At 46.8% G+C, this 19,391-nt stretch overlaps 1 long non-coding RNA gene across 1 annotated transcript; it reads left to right on the forward strand.

Annotated features, from left to right (window-relative positions):
- Positions 1 to 1,463: 1,463 nt before the first annotated feature.
- Positions 1,464 to 3,282, forward strand: LOC125417145 (uncharacterized). The gene is made up of 2 exons (XR_007237060.3): positions 1,464 to 2,027; positions 2,685 to 3,282. It is a non-coding gene; the product is annotated as an uncharacterized LOC125417145 (long non-coding RNA).
- Positions 3,283 to 19,391: the final 16,109 nt, after the last annotated feature.

Consider the following 19,391-nt stretch of genomic DNA (forward strand, 5'->3'; position numbering starts at 1 on the left):
TTAGTTTTTGTGTGTATGTTTGTGACCTGTGCACATGGGTGCAGAGGCCAGAGACTAGCATCAGGTTTCTTCCTTCATCACGACCCATTTTGTTTACTGAGGCAGTACCTTTCCCTGTACCAGGAGCTCTTCCGTTTGGTTACTCTAATTAGCCAGCTTGTCCAGGACCTCCTGTCTCCACAGCCCAAGTGCTGGGACGATAGATGGGCCACTGTGCCCACTCTACTGTTTAATGTGGCTCCTGGGGATCCAAACTGTAGGCCTCATGCCTGAATGGCAAGCACTCATCCACTGATCTATCTATCCCTAGGCCATGCCACTGATGCTTCAACATCAACAATCTCTTTCAAGTAAACTCCATGTTACTAGAACAACAGAATCAATAGAGCAGACATTTTAAATATTCTCTCTCTCCCTCTCCCCTTACCCCCTGTTTCCCTTTGTTTGGAGACAGGGATCTTGTCACATCTAGACCAGGCTGGCCACAAACTCACATTCCTTGTGCATCAGCTGCCGGAGTGTTGAGATTATAATATGATAGATGGAAAATGGTGGAAACACCTGAGGTTGACTTGTTGCCTCCACATATGTTATAATGTTATACCCAACACACTCATTCTCTCTCTCTCTCTCTCTCTCTCTCTCTCTCTCTCTCTCTCTCTCTTCCTCTCTTCCCACCTCTCTCTCTCTCTCTCTCTCTCTCTCTCTCTCTCTCTCTCTCACTCTCTCTCTCTCTCTCCAGGTTATGGCACTTCTCCAAGGTCATCCTGCAGAACACGAACAGCTCCAGGTTCAGGGTTTGTTCTACTGCAGCCTGCAGCAAGTTAGAGTTAATAAAACCATTTCCGGAAATAGTTAAGAGCCAGAGCTGGGGAAAAACATTTGGAATTGGCCAAGGGGGAATTGAGCAACAGTTCATGTCACATCCTTGCCTTTTCTCCTGGTGTGGCCATTTGCCTTCCCTGACTATATTTTCTTAACTGCTCTAATCTTAACAGAAGAAAAATAGCATAATCATTCATTCATTCATCCATCCATTCATTCATTCATTGATTCACTATTATAGATTAGAGTTTTGTGCACCCAAATTTTTATGTTGGACCCCCAGCCCCAGCATCTCAGGATGTGGCTATATTTTGAAACATGGCCTGTAAGAGACAACTAAGGTACCACCTATGTTATGTATGGTGGATACATACTGTAAAACCAGCACAGGAAGCTAAGCCAGGGGGGGTCACAAGTTCAAGTCCAGCCTGGATAACATAATAAGTTCCCGGCCAATCTGGGATACCCAGCAAGATCCTATCTCAAAAACAAAGCAAAGTGAAAACTCCAAAGCATAATTAAGATAAAATGAAGTCACATGGGCGGACTCTAGTGAGTGGTGCCCACATAAGAGGTCAGAAGGACACAGACCGCATAGAGGTGGGGGATGGCTGCATGAGGACGCAGGAGGAGGGCTGACACCTGCAGGACAAGACAAGTGGTCTCCTGAGGAAACCTCAACCCTGCTGACACCCTTCTTGGATGCCCAACTTCCAGAAGTTAGAGAAACGGATTTCTGTTGATTCCACAGACCAGGCTGTGCTGTTTAGTTACCGTTTCCAGAAGAACTGAGCACATTTTTCCTCTCTTCATTCCCCGCTCACGCCTGTCGCATAGCATGCAAGTCTGAGCTCAGCTGTCAGCTCCGGGGATTTCCTGGATTCCCCGTTTAACACTGCAGCGCCACTGTCTCTGGCTCACACTCCGGTCGAATTCCCTTCTCTGCTTCATCATTCTCTGCAGCGCTGGTCACTAGCTGGGACTTGGAGGGGCATGCCAGTCAACCTCTGTCCCGTGGAGGTAGGCTCTGGGACAGCCTGACTCCCTGCATATGGAGCTACAGGGTTTCTCTGGGGTCAGCATGGAGGCTAATTGTTACCTACTCATAAGAAGCAGGGAGGACAGAAGATGGGCGGAGACAGCTCTCAGTCTCATTCTGAGGATCCCTGGAGGCAGGATCATCATATTGGACTGAGGTAGAGGTAAGAGCCAGTGGCTGGCCGGTTTGCTTTTCTGACCGTCAGGTTAAAACCCACTCCCCCCCCCCAAAAAAAAAGAAAGCAGGGAGGAGAGAATTTGTCCCCTTCCCCTTTGCGGCAGTGACACATACAGATGGTGAGTATTGGCTAAGCACCATGTGGGCGACCAATGTAGGCATGATAAAGAGTTCCACAATAGCTGGGCATGGAGTATAGCAAAGGTTTATTAATTGGGGGATAAATTCACAGTAAGGATAGTGATCCATAGTCCTCTGCATGCACCGGAAGCGGGGAACCAAGCCCAGCAGAAAAGGGGCCATGCATGCTTTTCGTCTGCACTTTTAGTACCTCAGACCACGTCCAAAACGGGCTGTGTCTAAAAGGCTATTGACCGAAGGAGTTCCCATAGCACGTGATGCTCCAATACATGGACATAAGACACAGGGAATGCTGTAATAATGACATGGCTGTCAGGGAGCTCACACAGCAACGGACAAGTGACCTACAAAGTTCCAACTGCTTTCTGATTAGATTTAAAACCTGTTGCACGGGAAGGATCCAGGCCTGGTACCATCAACATGGTCAGAAGCCCATGGCTGAGGAAGTCGTAGCAGACATATTGTCAGAATACCTTCTGAATATTTCTGCTTACGTCCACAGATCAGTGCAACACTCAACCTTGATGAAAAGAACTTTTTACAGTGGATAGTGGTCAATACAGAGTCTCATAACTAACTCATCAAGGGCTGAGAACAAGTGACGGCTGAGGGCTCAGACCAAAGCAGAACATCGTACCAACTCCATCCAAGGCCCGGGGAACACAGAAGAAAGGGCAGAACACAAGAACTGGAGAATGGTGGAGGAGCTGTGAAATTCTGTCTTCTGGACATGATGAGGCTGTAGGACTCGTGGATTCATGGGAACTGTAGTCGTGCGCACAAGACCTGCATGAGGTCAAGCCAACCGGCATTCCAGTGTGGATCAGGGAAGGGCTCATGAGTCTCCCCGCCCCAGTAGGAGAGCTGTTAGCAATTGACAGCTGCTGGGGGAGAGAGAGCTTGTTTTCCTCGGGGGTGTTGCCTGTATGATTGTAGGCAGCACTAACTGAACTCCTTGGGTTATTAAAACAAAAAAACAAACAAGCAAACAAACAACAAAACAGAAGAGGACACCATTGGGAGGATCTAAGGGAGCAGGAGGGTGACTTAGGCTGGATATGATCAAGTATATATGATACATACATAGCAGAATTGTCAAAGGCTGAGTTAGAATTTTCTTTTAAAGTCAGGATAATCATGCAGATTCCTCAAGCGCTCGTCACACTTAGTTCTTCTCAGTGGTGAAGACTCAACATCTTTTCGTTTAGCATTTGAAGTGCACAGGACAGCACTGCCATGTGTAGTCCCCTGCTGGGCAGTCGCAGTTCAGAACTGCGCTCTGGTCTTGCTATAACTCTGTGCTCCACCCCAACTCCACCTGAATTTAGCAACCACTGTCCAGATCTCAGCGCCTTCAGCACTAACTTCTTCAGATTCCAGGGGCGAGGTGCCCATCTTTCTGGGCCTGGAGGGTTTCATGTACCTCGTTGCTGCCAGGTCCCTCCCAGTGGTAGAAGTGATGAGATTTCATCTCTACTTTGAGTTCATTCATTGTCCTCTTCTAGATGAGAGAAGATGACAACATGCCCCGTCTGAAGTAAAGAGCTACCCCAAAGCCCAGACTGCGGGATGCACAGTGGTCCACCCTGCCCCCTGCTGGCTCACCACCCTTGGCCGGGGGAACTTCCACTGCTCCTCTAGGGTCTTGCATATTTGCCTTGAATTTTGCTTATGAAGGTGGAAACCCCCGTGTGAGGCACTGTCTTGTCCTAGTGAGCTTCCTTTTCCTGTTACGGAACAAGTCTGGGCTACACAGCTGTGGGTGTCGTCAGACACAGGGATGGGGAACTTGAGATTTGTGCAGACCGCTGTCTGGAATACGTATTGAAGTCTCTAGGCTGGGGAGATGCTCAGTCAGAAGGCGCTGGCCATGCAAGCATCAGGTCTTAACTTCAAGTCCCAGAACACATGTAAAGGCTAGGTGTGGTGGGAAGTACCTATAGTCCCATAGTTGGAGAGGCGCAGACAGGCAGATGCCTGAGGCATAATGTTCAAATCAGGATAACTTGCTTGGCAGCCCATCTAAGCAAACTAATTAGCTCCAAGTCAGTGAGATATCCTGTCTCAAACAAAAAGGAGAGAGATTGGAGAAGACTCCTGACCTCTGCCTTTGGCCTGCACACTTATTTATACACATACAGGCATGCACATGCACATGCTCACGCACACACACACACACACACACACACACACACACACTCATGAACATGTACATGTATATATCAAAATGTCCAAGTCTTGGGAATGACAGTCTTGCTGAGGTCTTTAGGGGGAGTAGGGAAGCGTCTACAATATTTTTTGGTGGGGCATCAGAAGCCAAAATGGACGAAGGGGCAACACAGCTGGAGAGACTCACGATAAAGCATGCTGGATGAGGTGCTCATGATAGTCATCATATCCTTGCTGAATATCACAGAACGCTGTGGGAGAAGTGTGGGAAAGGGAAACCTCGCGCTTCTGGGAGGAGACTGGGGACCACACGCTCAGAGGGAGTGGTAGTGACTGTCTAAGGTGGTGATGCTGGAGCGATATGTTTAGATCAGTCGCTTCTGTTGTCTCCTCCTCTTCCTCCTTCTCCCCTTCTTCTAAAGCAAGTGCATTGATAATAAGCCACACCCACAGCTCCGCCTTCAGTTTTTAGTGCAGCGGTTCTTGACCTTCCTAATGCTGCGGCCCTTTAATGCAGTTCCTCATGCTGTAGTGACCCCAACCATAAACTTATTTTCATCACTACTCCATAAGGGCAATTTTGCTCCTGTTATGAATCATAATGTGAACATCTGTGCTTTTTGATGGTCTTAGGTGACTCCTGTATAAGGGTCATTTGTCCCCCTAGGATTGCCACCTGCAGGTTGAGAAGCACTGTTTCAAGACAGTACCTCACTTAGTCGCCCAGGATGGCTTCTCCCTGTGGCTGGGACTACAACCTGGCCTTTTGTCACCACTTGTGACGTGGGCGCTATGGTTGACAGAGCACAGTCTCCCAATTTTCGTACCTGTGTTGGGAATGGCAGGCGCTTTGAAAAGCCCTATTATATTTCTGATACTTACAGGTCTTTTTCTCTTAGAATTTGGGGCTGTGTATTACACATCCATTTAGTCACCCTTCTTTCCTTTCCTCCTGCCCTCTCCTTGTTTCCCTCCCTACCTCTGTTCTTCCTTTCATTTTCCCCAGTAACTCTGCTCAGCACACGTTATAATTAGTTAATAGAAGACTCAGGGTAAAGTAGGGGCCGGAGAGATGGTTCAGGGATTAAGAGCTCTCCCAGAGGATCTGGGTTCAAGTCCCAGCACCACGTAGCAGTTTCTAACTTTGCTGGCCTCTGTGAGTACTGCAGGCGTGTGGTGTGCAGACACACAAGCAGAAAACAACACTCAAACACATAAAAATGAAAAAAAATAAATCTCAAAGACAAGTAAAGTGTGTGTAGCCTTTTCCATGTTGATCATAACACATTAAAAAGCTATCATTTAAAATAATAAAATAAAGGTCACTGACTAAACCCCCATGCATCTAGGTGTAGTTGAAGGTCAACGATTCTTTTCAATGGAAGTTTATCCTGTGCAATATTAGGACTTACTCATATTAAAGTTTTGTTTTTCTGATATTCAGTTTTAAATAGGTTTTATTTATGTATTTTTCCCCCAGACCTCACAGTCTGGCTTGCCTGACTGTATTTTCCTATGGGATAGACACATGGACTACATTAACATTGCAGGGAGCAGGGAGAGCAATAATAGCACTTGAACTCAGAGCGTTGCACTACTAAGCATGCAGCAATCCTGAATATACCCCAACCCAAGCACAATTCCGAGCAGCTCTCTACTTAGGAATCTTTAGCTTCATAGAAAGTAACACAGTATGAATGAAGTTCTAGCCTACCCTAAGGTTAACACTTTACAGAACCAGGGAGAAGTCATCAAAACTATGAGACTCTCATCTGTGTGGTGCTATTTATGAGACTCTAGCCTGTGTGTGTGCATGTGTATGTGTGTGTGCATGCATGCGTGTGTGTGCTCCAGTGTACCTGCACATATGTATACGTGTGTGTTGATACCAGGGCTATCATTCTTCCCCATCTTGTCTCTCATTGGCCTTGAACTTTCCAAGTAGACTAGGCTGACTGGTCAGTGAGTCTGGCCATCAGCCTCTCTGCACCTCTCTGGTGATAGGATTCTGTGCATGCACCACCAATTCTTGCTTTTTACACTTTTATAGTGGGTTTGGGGGCTTGAACTTGGGTTCTCCTGCTTGCACGGCGAGCACTCTACCAACTGAACAATCTCCCCAGCCCCCCAGACTTAACATGGCGCTCACTTCATTTTCCCTCTGGCCCGCCTTTTCTGACCCAGAGAATCCAGGATCTCACATCAAATTTGGTGACTTTGATTTTCTTTTTAAAGTTCAATATTTTAGGGCATATGCCTGTTTACTTTCATTACAAAAAGGCAACTGACTGAGACTGTGAAAATGGGGGGTTGTTTGAAACTTTCAAAAGTTAGTCAAATTTCACAGAACCACAGCAGAAAGAAGGGTACAATGCCATGCTTGTGAGTGTCTGCCTGAGGGCTGGTGTGAGCTCGTGGCCACGTGCATGCCTTCTTTGTATCTGTGCCACACTTAGAAGCGTATTATTTATTGAGCAATCTTCAGCATTGAACTGCTGTTATCAGATCATTTGCCCCATGAGGGCAGGGACCAAACTCCCTTTTTGGCCCTAACACAATGCCTGGCATTCAGTCTGTGCTCTGCAAACATTTACCAAATAAACCAGGCATAGAATTGTTCTCCCTAAGTGTTCAACTATCTGTCTAACTAGTTTGAAGGTCAAAGTTCTATGAATGTGTCTGTGTCTGTGTGTGTGTGTGTAAGTCAGAGGAGTTGTTTCTGTGGAGTTTTTTTCTTGTTTGTTTGTTTGTTTAGACAGGGTTTTTCTGTGTATCTTTGGCTGTCCTAGAACTCACTCTGTAGACCAGGCTGGCCTCGAAGTCACAGAGATTCACCTGCCTCTGCATCTTGAGTGCTGGGACTAAAGGCGTGCACCACCACCATCGGCCTTCCTTTCCCTTTTATGTGGGTTCCAAGGAGCAAACTCGGGCCACAGGCTTGTGTGGACTCACCAGAGCTCCTTGCCAGTCCTGGGTTATTTAAGATAGGGTCTGGAATTCACGGTTCTCCTGCCTCCACTGAGTGCTGACACGCGTCATCATGCTTGAGGGTGATTGTGGACAGGGTGGAGGGGTTCTGCTTCACAGGCCTCTTGACGCTTAAAGAGCAGAGCGCCGACGAGATAGTTGCAAGTTGACTGTGTGCATGCCTGTAATTCCAGCGCTCAGGAAGCAGAGGCAGGAAATTGTAGTGTTTGAAACCAGTCTGGGCTACTTATTTTGGTTGCCTCTGCTATATCGTTTTGGTTAGAAGTGGCTACATGGTCTCCACTAGCTGAAGGGACCGACGAAATTCAGCCTCCCTTTGGCCCCAAAAAAAGAGGCCTGTGGAAGGGAACTCGGTGGGTGTGGCCTTGTGCCTCCCAAGTTTAATGGCTCTTCCTTTAGAGTAACCCTGCCTGTGAAACAGCCGGCTTCTGCCTCATCCCCTGGCTTGGCACAGAAAGGACAAGCTGCCGGGACTTGTAGATGGGATAAACGCATGCATCAATCAAGGGCCGTCATCTCGGTTTTTGCCTGGCTTTGGGCAGCGCACCCTCTGAGTCATATTTAATTCCCTCGCTTCCAGGCTGAACTCTTGAAAAGATCCTAATTAGATTCTTAGAAGAAATGATGCCCATCAGACAAACACATGACAGGCGGTTGCCCGCAGAGCTCAGCTCCAGGCTGGGAAAATGTAATAAGAGGGCCCGGCCCTCCAGGGACGAGACAGACATGCCAAAAAAGGTCGTGCCAGCTCCCAGCAAGCACGCTGTCCTTCAAGGGCCAGAGCCCTGCTTGCAGTTCCTCTGAGGAGGGAGAGCCCTTCTGCTGTACTGTAGAGACAGGCTTTGCTCCCAACGACAGCAAGCTCCTCAGTGTTCTCACTCAAGGACCATTTTACACTCCCCAAATCAGAGGGGTGTGCATTTTACAGCCATTTCTGCTCTGTAATAGAATTCTATTCCAAAAAAACAATGCACAGATTTCATGAGAAGATATGAGATGCCTTGGTGTTCTTTTAAAAATATGTGCGTGTGTGTGCATGTGTATGTGTGAGTGTGTGCGTGTGTGTGCATGTGTGAGTGTGTATGTGTGTGTGCATGAGTGTGCGTGTGTGTGTGTGTGTGTGTGCACGTTTGTGCATGTGTGTGCATTAGGGGTGGTGTGTGGGCATGGGAATGTAGGTCCTCTGCATGAGCAACAAGTGCTCTTGAGCTGAGTCATCTCTCCAGCCCCTGGTGGTCTTGTCACCTATCCTCCAGTGGAAATACACATGGCTTGTCACAGTGTTATTTATACAGCATCTTACAAGGGACTTCAGAATGACTCTAGGATAACCATCCATGTCAACCCATAAGGAAGTTGAGGATCAGTAAGGCTACCCTTATTGTGAGTTAGGATCTGTAGCTGAGCAGTCAGTGCACTGTATAGTTCTAGTGTGTGTGCCTTTGTGCGTGTGTGTCTGTCTGCGTGTGTGCATGTATGCGTATGCTTGCTTCATAAATATAAACACTGGGCCTAGTGAGATGGTTCAAGGGTCAGAGGTGCTTGCTGCCAAGGCCTACGACCTGAGTTCCACCCTCAGGACCCACACGGGGAAAGAGAATAGACCCCTACATGATGTCCCCTGATTCCACATGTGTGCCGGGCATCTTGCCAAAGAGACATAATAAAAAGAAAATTTTAAATTTATTTTTTTAAACAGGTGCAGGAGAGAGGGCTCAGCATCTAGGTTGTAGGTGCTGCCTTCTGGAATTGTTTAAGGTGTTGGTCTGTGCTTCTCAAAATTGTGACGGGAGACCAGACATAAACAACTTAAGAGGGGGAAAGATTTGTGTTGGCCCATGGTTTCAGAGACTTTAGTTCACAGCCCTTGGCTCTGTTGATGATGTTACCATGGTGAGGCAGAGCTTACGGCAGTGGAAGTGTGTGGGGGAGGAGGTTCTTCACTTCATGGTGGACAGGAAGGAGCCAGAGCAGGCTATGCCCTTCAAAGACATTCCCCAGTGGCTTACTGTCTCCCAACATGCCTCTCCTTCAGAGTTCTGCCACCGGCCAACAGTTTGTAGGCAGTTCGATCCATCAACAGATTAAACATGATTTCGGCCAGAGGCTACATGCTGGAACCTTCTCTGTAAACACCTAACCTCCGAGGTGGTCTCTTAGTTCCTTCGGCTGAGAGTGGAGACTGGCAGTTGCTGGCCTGTCTGTCTCTGTGGTGAGGGTAACACGGTTCCACGCGGTAAAAAGTGGCCCCTTGCTGCTTGGAGTGAAGTCAGTTCAGCAGACATGATTTAGAAAACAGAAACAAAGTTTCCAGAGTCATTCTCAATTCCCCTTTTTCTACTTTTGTGCTGCTAGAGACCAGACCCAGGGTAAGTGCTCACATCCCGCCCCTTGAATTCTGGAAGAGTTTCATGATTTCACTTTCTGTCTGATAGGCAGTACTCACTGAAAGCCCAGAGTCAGACACAAATGTGATTTGGCCGTCAATTAGACATGACTGTGTGCAGACCACAGCAGCGCTGTAACAGCGGCTGTGCACGGGTTGTATGCACTCAGTATGGCCACCAGGCTGAGCACATAACCTGCAAATTACCCATGCCCTGTTTACTCTTAACTTGCTCTCCGTAGGACTGGATTCTCCAAGCAGTAAGCATGTCCAGTCTGAGGCCCATGGGCTGTGGGCAGCCCAGTATACCCATGAGTGCAGTCTGCTTCAAAATCGTACGTGTTCCTAATTGTAGTTTTGTGGGTGGAGGGTGGGACTCAGTTGTGTGACTGTTGAGTTCCCAAAGGGCTAGGGACCGTCAGTGAAGCGTATACCTAGAAAAGTACAAAAATTCCAGGCTAGCCTCAGCTCGTACCCCTTGTACTTCAGTCTGCCCATGAATCATGAGAGATTTTGTTAAAATGTAGATTCTGACCCAATGAACTTGGGGTGGAACCAGAGGTTGGGCACCTTTCATGAACTGTAAGTGGTTGTTACTGCCACTGGCCCCACTTTGAGTAGCCCAGAGCCAGGCACGAAACACATGAGCCCTGAAACCTGACAGTCCCAGGTTCGAATCCCAGCTCCTCCACTTTCTGATTGAGCTTGGGGAAGCCCTTTGAGCTTGCTGAGCCTCAGGCTCCTCCTCGGCACAATGAGGCTAGCGATTCCTAGCTCGTGGTGTTGTAATAGGGCGTCACGTGGTATAATTCAGGCTGAGTTCTCAGCCCAGTGAGGGTTCCTAGTAAGTGCTCAAAAAATTCTGGTTGTTCTGGGCCTAGACTGCTCAGAACCACTCTGGAATTCTGAAGGCTTCACGGAGAAGGTGACGTATGACCCAAGTCTGGAAGAATAGGACAAGAGGACGTAGGGAGCAGAACTTTACACAGGTCATGCTCTTGCATCAGCACTCAGTATGATGTGGGCTTGGCAGAAAAGCCTCACCCTTCTCTCTCCTTGGCTTTCTTCCTCGATTCTGCTGCTGCCATTGCTCTGACACACGTGTGGAGCTTCCCTGTCCAATCTGGCAGCTGCCGGTGGCCAACCGACATTGCACTTACCTAGGGCTTCATATTAAAATGATAATATTTTGGATATACTGAATTAAAGAAAATATCTTATAACTCATAAAAATATCCAATAAGATATATTGTGAGAACTAGTTTCACTGTTCCATTTCACTCTTTTAAGACGTGACTCCATGCAAAGTTTAAATTACGTATGTGGATATGGCTTATATTATTTTTCTAAGATCAGCAGTGTTTTGGAGCCCCCATCTGCTCTTTGATTTCCTTACTGTCGAAAAGGACAGGGTCAGACTAACTGAAGCCTATGCTAGGGTTTGCTCCAGTGACTTCAGCAGCCAGAGGAGCGACTGTAGGACAGAACTGAGGACTGAGTCTGAGAAAGTGAGATTGATCATTGGATTATAAGAAGGTTATAACAGTGCAGTGTGTCAGTTAGCTACTGCTGTATAACAAATGACCCCAAAGCTTAGTTGCCATTCGCTATGGCATCAGGACAGCTAGACAGTTCTGCTAATCCAGATATAACTGCACTGCTCTTGATTAACTTTTTGATAGATCTTTGGTTTCACTTACCTGTAATAAAGGTTTTGTTTCGTTTTTCTCTCCAACACTCATCTTACCCCATTCTTTTTTCTTTTCCCTTTCTTTCTTTCTTTCTTTCTTTCTTTCTTTCTTTCTTTCTTTCTTTCCTTTTTTGGAGGGGACTGTGGTTTTTACATAATTGTGGTATCTGTATCACTAGAATGATTTCAGTTGGTACGTGATGAAGATTTATTTTTTAATTACCAAACTCAGTACCCCCTTCTTCCTCTCCTCCAGCTCCCCCCACTTTTCCCCCACCCCACCCCCATCTGCTCCTCAGTGATGGTAAGGCCTCCCCTGGGAAGCCAACTAAGTCTGTCCCATCACTTCATTGAGGGAGGACCAAGCCCTGTCCCCCCACATCTAGGCCAAGCAAAGATATCTCTCCATAGAGAATGTGCTCCACAAAGTCAATTCATGCATTAGAGTTAGATCCAGTGGCCCCATATATTGCCCAAGCCACACCTGTATTTGGGGGGTCTAGTTTGGTTCTATGCAGGTTCCCCAGTTGTTAGTTCAAAGTCTGTGATCTCCCACTAGCTCAGGTCAGCTGATTCTGTGGCTTTCCTCATCATGGTATTGATCGCTTTGTTCTTATTACCCCTCCTCCCTCATTTCCATTGTTCTGTGGGAACTCAGCCCAGGGTTAATTGTGGATCTCTGCATCTGCTTCTGTTTCTGGAAGAGGGTTCTAGCTTCTCTGAGGTTGTAGATTATAGGCTGGTTATACTTTGCTTTATGTCTGGTATTCACTTATGAATAAGCATATATTTGTCTTTCTGGTTCTGGGTTACCTCACTCAGGATGTTTTTTTTTTTCCTAGATCCATTCATTTGTCTGCAAATGTAAAGATGTCATTGTTTTTTACTGCTGAGCAGTACTCCATTGTGTAAATGTACCACATTTTCCTTATCCATTCTTCGGTTGAGGGATATCTAGGTTGTTTCCAGGTTCTGGCTATTATGAATAATGATTTCCACAGCAGTTGTATAAGTTTGAACTCCCACCATCAATGGAGGAGTGTTTCCCTTACCCCACATCTTCTCCAGCATAAGTTGTCTTCAGTGTTTTTGATCTTAGCCATTGTTACAGGTGTAAGATGGTGTCTCAGAGTTGTTTGCCTTTCCTGATGACTAAGGATGTTGAACATTTCCTTAAGTGTCTTTCAGTCATTTTAGATTCCTCTGCTGAGAGTTCTCTGTTTAGGTCTGTACCTCATTTTTAATTGGATTATTTGGTCATTTGATGTTTAGTTTCTTGAGTTCTTTGTGTATTTTTGGAGATCAGCCCTCTGTCCTATGTGGGGTTGAAAATCTTTCCCCATTCTGTAGGATGCCGTTTTGTCTTATTGAATATAACCTTTGCTTTACAGAAGCCTTTAAGTTTCAGAAGGTCCCATTTATTAATTGTTTCTCTCAGTGTCTGTGCTACTGGGATTATATTTAGGAAGTGGTCTCCTGTGCCAATGTTTTCAAGTGTACTTCCCACTTTCTCTTCTATGAGGTTTGGTGTGGCTGGTTTTATGTTGGGGTCTTTGATTCATTTGGACTTGAGTTTTGTGCAAGGGGATAGATATGAATCTATTTTTAGTCTTCCACATGTTGACATCCAGTTATGCCATCACCCTTTGTTGAAGATGCTTTCTTTTTTCCATTTTATATTTTTAGCTTCTTTGTCAAAAATCAGGTGTTCATAGGTGTGTAGGTTAATATCAGGGTCTTCGATTTGATTCCATTGGTCAACCTTTCTGTTTTTATGCCAATTCCAAGCTGTTTTCGTTACTGTAGCTCTATAACAGAACCTAAAGTCAGGGATAGTAATGCCTCCAGATGTTCCTTTACTGTACAGGGTGAAAGTTTTTTTTTTTAATTATTACTTTCTCATTGTTTCCTAGACAATTATAGGCAGCCAGGATGAAGAACTTGGGAATTCATCAGTTCTCCCAAAGTAGGGTCACGATTTCTTCCTTCCTTCCTTCCTTCCTTCCTTCCTTCCTTCCTTCCTTCATTGTTTCTTTTTGTGGCTAGGCATTGGGGGGATTACAGACAGTATCTCTCTGTGTAACCCTGGCTGTTCTGGAACTCACTCTAGACCGGACTGGTCTCACACTTCCAGAGAACCACCTGCCTTTGCCTTCCAAATACTAGGATGAAAGGTGTGCACCACCACTGCCTGGCTGGGTGGAAGTTTATTGAGACACAGATTTCTGGGCTTCCCAGAGTTTTTGATTTTGAATGTTCACATTAAGTTGTAACTATTTGTGTGCCCCCTTCTCTCTCTCTCTCTCTCTCTCTCTCTCTCTCTCTCTGTCTCTCTCTCTCTCATTCCCAGGTGGTTGCCACTGGCCCAACAACCACATTTTTAATATCATTATATAAAATAAAATCGCTATAAGATAGGAAAGAGGGGGCGTTTCCTTAAGACAGGGCAGGGAAGGGGAATGGCAGAGAGGCTGGGAAAGGGAGGGGAAGGTTAGACTCAAGAACTCTCACTCTTCTAGAAAGAAGCAGCAAGGATAAGTCAGCTGGAGAATTTTCTGGAGAGTTTTAGGAGGTAGCAGATAATGAGAAGTCATGTCTAAGCCTCCTTTCTACTTTTCCTTTCATTGCTTTCTTGAGGTGGGCTCTCCCACCAGCCCAGGCTGGACCGGAATGCCAGGCTATCCTCCTACCCCAGACTCCCTGCCCGGCACCGGGAGTCTGGACCCCCACTCTTGGTGGATCTGGTCTCAGATTTCTATGGCAGTCTTCTGCAGAGACTTCAGGCTCACAAGACTGTGTGGGATTAGTTAGCAGAGATCGAGAGAGGTACTGGAGAGGTGACTTTGAAGACAGGCTTCCTGGTCCAGGATGGTGACAAAGCAAACCAAAAGAGGGATTCATAAAATGCGCCCCTTGCCTCTGGGGTTACAACATTTCTGGTGAACACTAGCAGCGGGGGCTTTGAGGAAGCACTTTGAGGAACCCAGGAAGAGAGCCGCAGCAAGAGTGACTCTTATTAGCATGAAAACCAGGAACTAAGCTGGGATAGGCCAGTGCAGACCAGCAACTCCTCAGTGGAGGCGGGGAGGGGGTGGGGGCGGGGCGCACAACAGAGGGACAAAGGGTGTGCCAGCACTCATGTTGGCCAGGAGAGGACCAGGCACGCCGGGCACCTAGCACCAGAGTCAAAGTGGCACAAGTACGAGGTCATCTCTGATCTTTGTCCCTGTCCCTACACAAAGACAGGTGAAATGAGAATCCACCCAAGCTGAGGGTCTCCAGACTCCATGGTCTTCTCAGAATGCTACTGGGGTTCTTAGGCATCTCCTACACCCATCTTGAGAAGGGGTTGGAAGGAAAAATTCTGTCAGCTTTGTATCCTGGGCTAAAGTCACTGGTAATCAAGACGTCTCATTTGGCATCCCCGATATACAGCACAGCCATACCTTTGGGTTCTGAGCTCATGGGTACAACCAAGCAAGGATCAAAAATATTTACACACACACACACACACACACACACACACACAGAGAGAGAGAGAGAGAGAGAGAGAGAGAGAGAGAGAGAGAGAGAGAGAGAGAGAGAATGAATTTAAAAAAATAAAATTTCTGGAAAGATAAAGAATTTCCACATTAGGTACAATAAGTACTATGGAAGTAACAAGGTTTGTGGGAGGAAAAACGAAAAAGAGAAAAAAATATACAGAAGAATACATAGGCTGTGTGGAAACACAATGTTATTCTAGAAAGAGCTCGAGTACCCGCCAGGCTTTGGTATCTGCAGAGCTCCTGAAAAGCGTCCCTCATGGGAATCTTGGGGCAGTTAATGCTACTGGAGCTGGCTGTGGTGGCACCCGTATGCCTACCCATAATCCCAGCACCTGGGAGTTGAGGCAAGAGAATTGTGAATCCCAGGTCAGCCTGACTACACGATGAGACCCCATCTAAAACACAAACAAACAACAAAAAGCAAGAAAGATGTGCTACCCAGCTGTCCTAAGGTACCAATAAACACAAACTGTCTGTCTGAGGTAAGGACATATTTCTATCTTCTGAGGTGGGGGTTGGGGGCTTGTCATGAGGCTCGGAGGAACCTAAGGGGGGGGTTCCTTAAGACTGAGTGGGGTGTGGTCTGTCTGAGAAGCTAGCTCACAGTGGGAGCACGCTGGACCAGGAGGTCAGTCCTTCAGCAACTAGATGGTTACTAGCTTGCTGCAGCATTTTCTTTGGAAAGCACGGGGGCAGGGATAATCTGTCTCTGATCATGCCCCATCCAGGAGTTATTAGCTAAACTTATTCCATATGGTATGGCTGCTCCCTGGGAGACATGAATAAATTCTGCTCATCCCAATTAACGGTACCAACGACATGTCAGAGTGTGTCTGACTGAGCGAGCCAGTGAGTTGTTATCCCACCTCAGTAGGTAGAAGGACGTCTTCACAGCTGCAGAGAGGGTGACTCCCTTTCTATTAGCCGTCCACTCTATACCCGAGCAGCCTTGGACACAGCAACTGGGGCAGAATCACACACATCTAGGAGGAGGCAAAAGTGTGCGTGTGTGAGAGAGAGAGAAAGTCTGTGTGTGTGTGTGTGTGTGAGTGAGTGGGTATGGGTGAGTGGGAGTGTGTGTGAGTGTGCATGTGTGAGTGACTGTGAGTGTATGTGTGTGGAGTGTGTGTGAGTGCATGTGAGAGAGTATATGTGAGTGAGTGTGGATGTGAGAGTGTGTGTGTGTGTGTGAGTAGTGTGTGTAAGTGTATGTGAGTGTGTGAGTGAGTGGGTGTGGGTGAGTGTGAGTGAGTGGGTGTGAGTGAGTGAGTGAGAGATAGTGTGTAAGAGAGTGTGTAAGAGTATTGTGTGTGTGTGTGAGAGAGAGTGTGTGTCTGTGTCTGTGTCTGTATGTGTGATTTCAGGTGAGATCTAACAACCCTTCCCACCCTCTCCTTCTATGAGGAAATGTCAATAGTCAGTGGATCTGATCTTGAAGCCATAGCTGCTCTAATGACGATGGCAATGATTCCATGCTCCAAGGACAAACCCCACAGCTGTGCCCCACCCCACAGTGTGAGGAGCACATGTGAGGTACACTCTTAAGTGCCGTGTGCTATTTGGGCTGGTTTTAATGTCATTTGAATAAGGAACCTCCCCCGAAGACTGCTTGCCTCAGTTGACTAGAGAGGACCCACAGCAACCGCAGCCCAGACCAGAAGGGTGTGACAGAAGGAAGATGTCTCCTTTGCTCACCTGGACTTCTCTCCTGTGGCTGAGCTAATCTGTCCTGTGCTGCTGCAGGGGCCGGTGTTCCAGCCTGGACTGAGGACTGGCTGCTCCCCAGGGAACTTCCAGGTCCTCAGCGCCAAGTCAGGATCACTGAGGCACCCAGCCTTGGTGAACTGAGCAACTACTGGGCTGTCAACCTCATCAGTGAGAGAAGCTGCTGGACTCCTCCAGTGCTCAGGTGCCCAACCTCAAGGATCAAGCAACTACCAGGTTCTCAGGCTCCCAGTTGTCAGATAAATCCTATTACTATTTTAATGTAAACTGACCTAACAATTAATATATGTACACACACACACACACACCTCACCCCATTGGTTCTATTCCTCAAGAACTCTGACTAACACAGATGTCATCCTTTCTGGGACTGCACTGGGGAGCCTCTCTTCATGGGATGGGAATGCTGAGTAGGGGAACCAAATGTGGACCCCAGTGAAGTCACCCCAGCCACAAGGAGAAGTCACTGGTAAGTCAGGGTGTGGCAGCTGAGGGCCAATATGCCTGAGTAACACCTGTTCTCCGAATTAAGATCTCTTCTCTTCCCCAGCTTTCCATGCCTGAGTGGGTCCCCTCGACAAGCTATGACCTCAGAGATGATTTCAACAATAGGTTAACTCACTCAATATGATATTTTCTAGCTCCATCCATTTGCCCGCAAATTTCAAGATGTCATTATTTTTTCTGCTGTGTAGTATTCCATTGTGTAAATGTACCACATTTTCCTTATCCATTTTTTAGTTGAGGGGCATTTAGGTTGTTTTCAGTTTCTGGCTATGGCAAACAATGCTACTATGAACACAGTTGAGCACATGTCCTTGTGGTAAGATTGAGTACCCTTTGGGTATATACCCAAAAGTGATATTGCTGGGTCTTGAGGAAGGTTTTTTTTTATTGGATTATGTGTTCTTTTGATGACCAATTTCTTGAGTTCTTTGTATATTTTGAAGATCAGACCTCTGTCTGATGTGGGTTAGTGAAGATCTTTTCCCATTCTGTAGGCTGCCATTTTGTCTTGTTGACCATGTCCTTTGCTTTTCAGTTTCAAGAGGTCCCATTTATTAATTGTTTCTCTCAGTGTCTGTGCTGCTAGGGTTATATTTGGGAAGTATTCCCTGTGCCAATGCGTCCAAGTGTACTTCACACTTTCTCTTCTATAAGGTTCAGTGTGGCTGGCTTTACGTTGAGGTCTTTGATCCATTTGGACCTGAGTTTTGTGCATGGCGATAGATATGGATCTATTTTCATTTTTTCACATGTTGGTGTCCAGTTATGTCAGCACCATTTGTTGAATGTGTTTTTTTTTCCATTTTAGATTTTTTTGCTTCTTTGTCAAAAACCTTCAGAGTAACTTAATGCCTGCTGCCATCGTCTTCAACTTGGTGAAGATGGAGAGCAAAGTGCCCGCATCTTTTTCCTGAGCCCTGCAAGTCTGGAGTAGCTCCTCCCACCTCACCGGAGGGTCAGAGTGGAAGGGAGTGGGTACTGAGCTGCCACCTGTAGCTCCTACCATGACTGCCAGCTTTGGACTACACGCACCCCACAATCTTCAGCACTTCCAGATCCCCTTGAGGGAGAGCTCCAATGTGTGCATTGGTTACTCTCCTGTAGCTGCTTCCAACGCAATATAAATAAAATACTAAAGCAACTCCAGGAAGGGAAGACTGACCTTGGCTCGTGGTTTCAGATGGTTGAGTTGCGGCTCTTTGACTCCATGTGCTGGGACAGTGTATAGAGAAGGGACTTTTTCACCTCCTGCTAGGAAAGAAACCTTCAAAGGCACGTGTCCAGGGAAGCCCTTCCTCTGACTAGGCCCCTCCTCCTAATGTTTCCAGAACAGTCCTGAATAGTGCCACTGGCTTGGGACTAAGAATTTAATATGATCTATGGAAGCTGTTTCACATTCAAGGCATAGCAATGTATACTAGGCTGGCTTTAAGAAGGAACCCATATAAACTCAGTAAGCATTTTCGTGGGAGCTCCTGTCATGCTGCCAGTTATGGCCTGGCCTCCCTTCACCACCGGACTTCTGTGATTGCCCTGTACCTGGGAGTAATGGAAGCCACCTGGCGTTTCTGTTTTCTCAGCATCTTATTTCCTTTGGGAACTGTTCTTGTCCTCTTCCATATATTTCTAGTGATGGTGCACACCTCCCTCTAAGCCACAGGCATATGCACATCATTCAAACTGGGCCAATCATAACGTTAGAGTCTCCTTGTACCTGTGATTGAGCCAGCGTGGCTCTTAGGACTTACTTCTGTCCTTTGATTGCAGTGAAATGGAAATTGCAGGTCACCAAGGGTCAGGCTAATCAGAGGATCTCATTCCCCCTCAATCCCCTGTAGTCTCGAGGCGACGCTGTATGGACTGCTCTCTTCCCTCCGTGAACACTTGAGCAGTGAGCCCTGCAGCTGGTGCCCTTTACGGAGGCAAGGTCAGGCAACAAAGTTTCTGTGCATTTGACTAGAATACCTTCTTAAAAGGGCAGCGTATTATGATTCTTTCATTGCCTTACAGCTTATTTTGTGTTTCCCTTACATCAAGAGGTCAACATTGACTGGGTAAAGTGTAGCTTAGCCTGTGGAGTGCTGGTGTGACATGAACGAAGGTCTGGGTTTGATCCCCAGCACTACTGTAGAAACCAGATGTGGCAGTATCATCCTGTTACCCCAGCACCCAGAGTTAGAAGCAAGACTCAAGAAT

This window comes from Myodes glareolus, chromosome 7, assembly GCF_982192425.1.
Source record: "Myodes glareolus chromosome 7, mMyoGla1.1, whole genome shotgun sequence".
NCBI lineage: Eukaryota > Metazoa > Chordata > Mammalia > Rodentia > Cricetidae > Myodes > Myodes glareolus.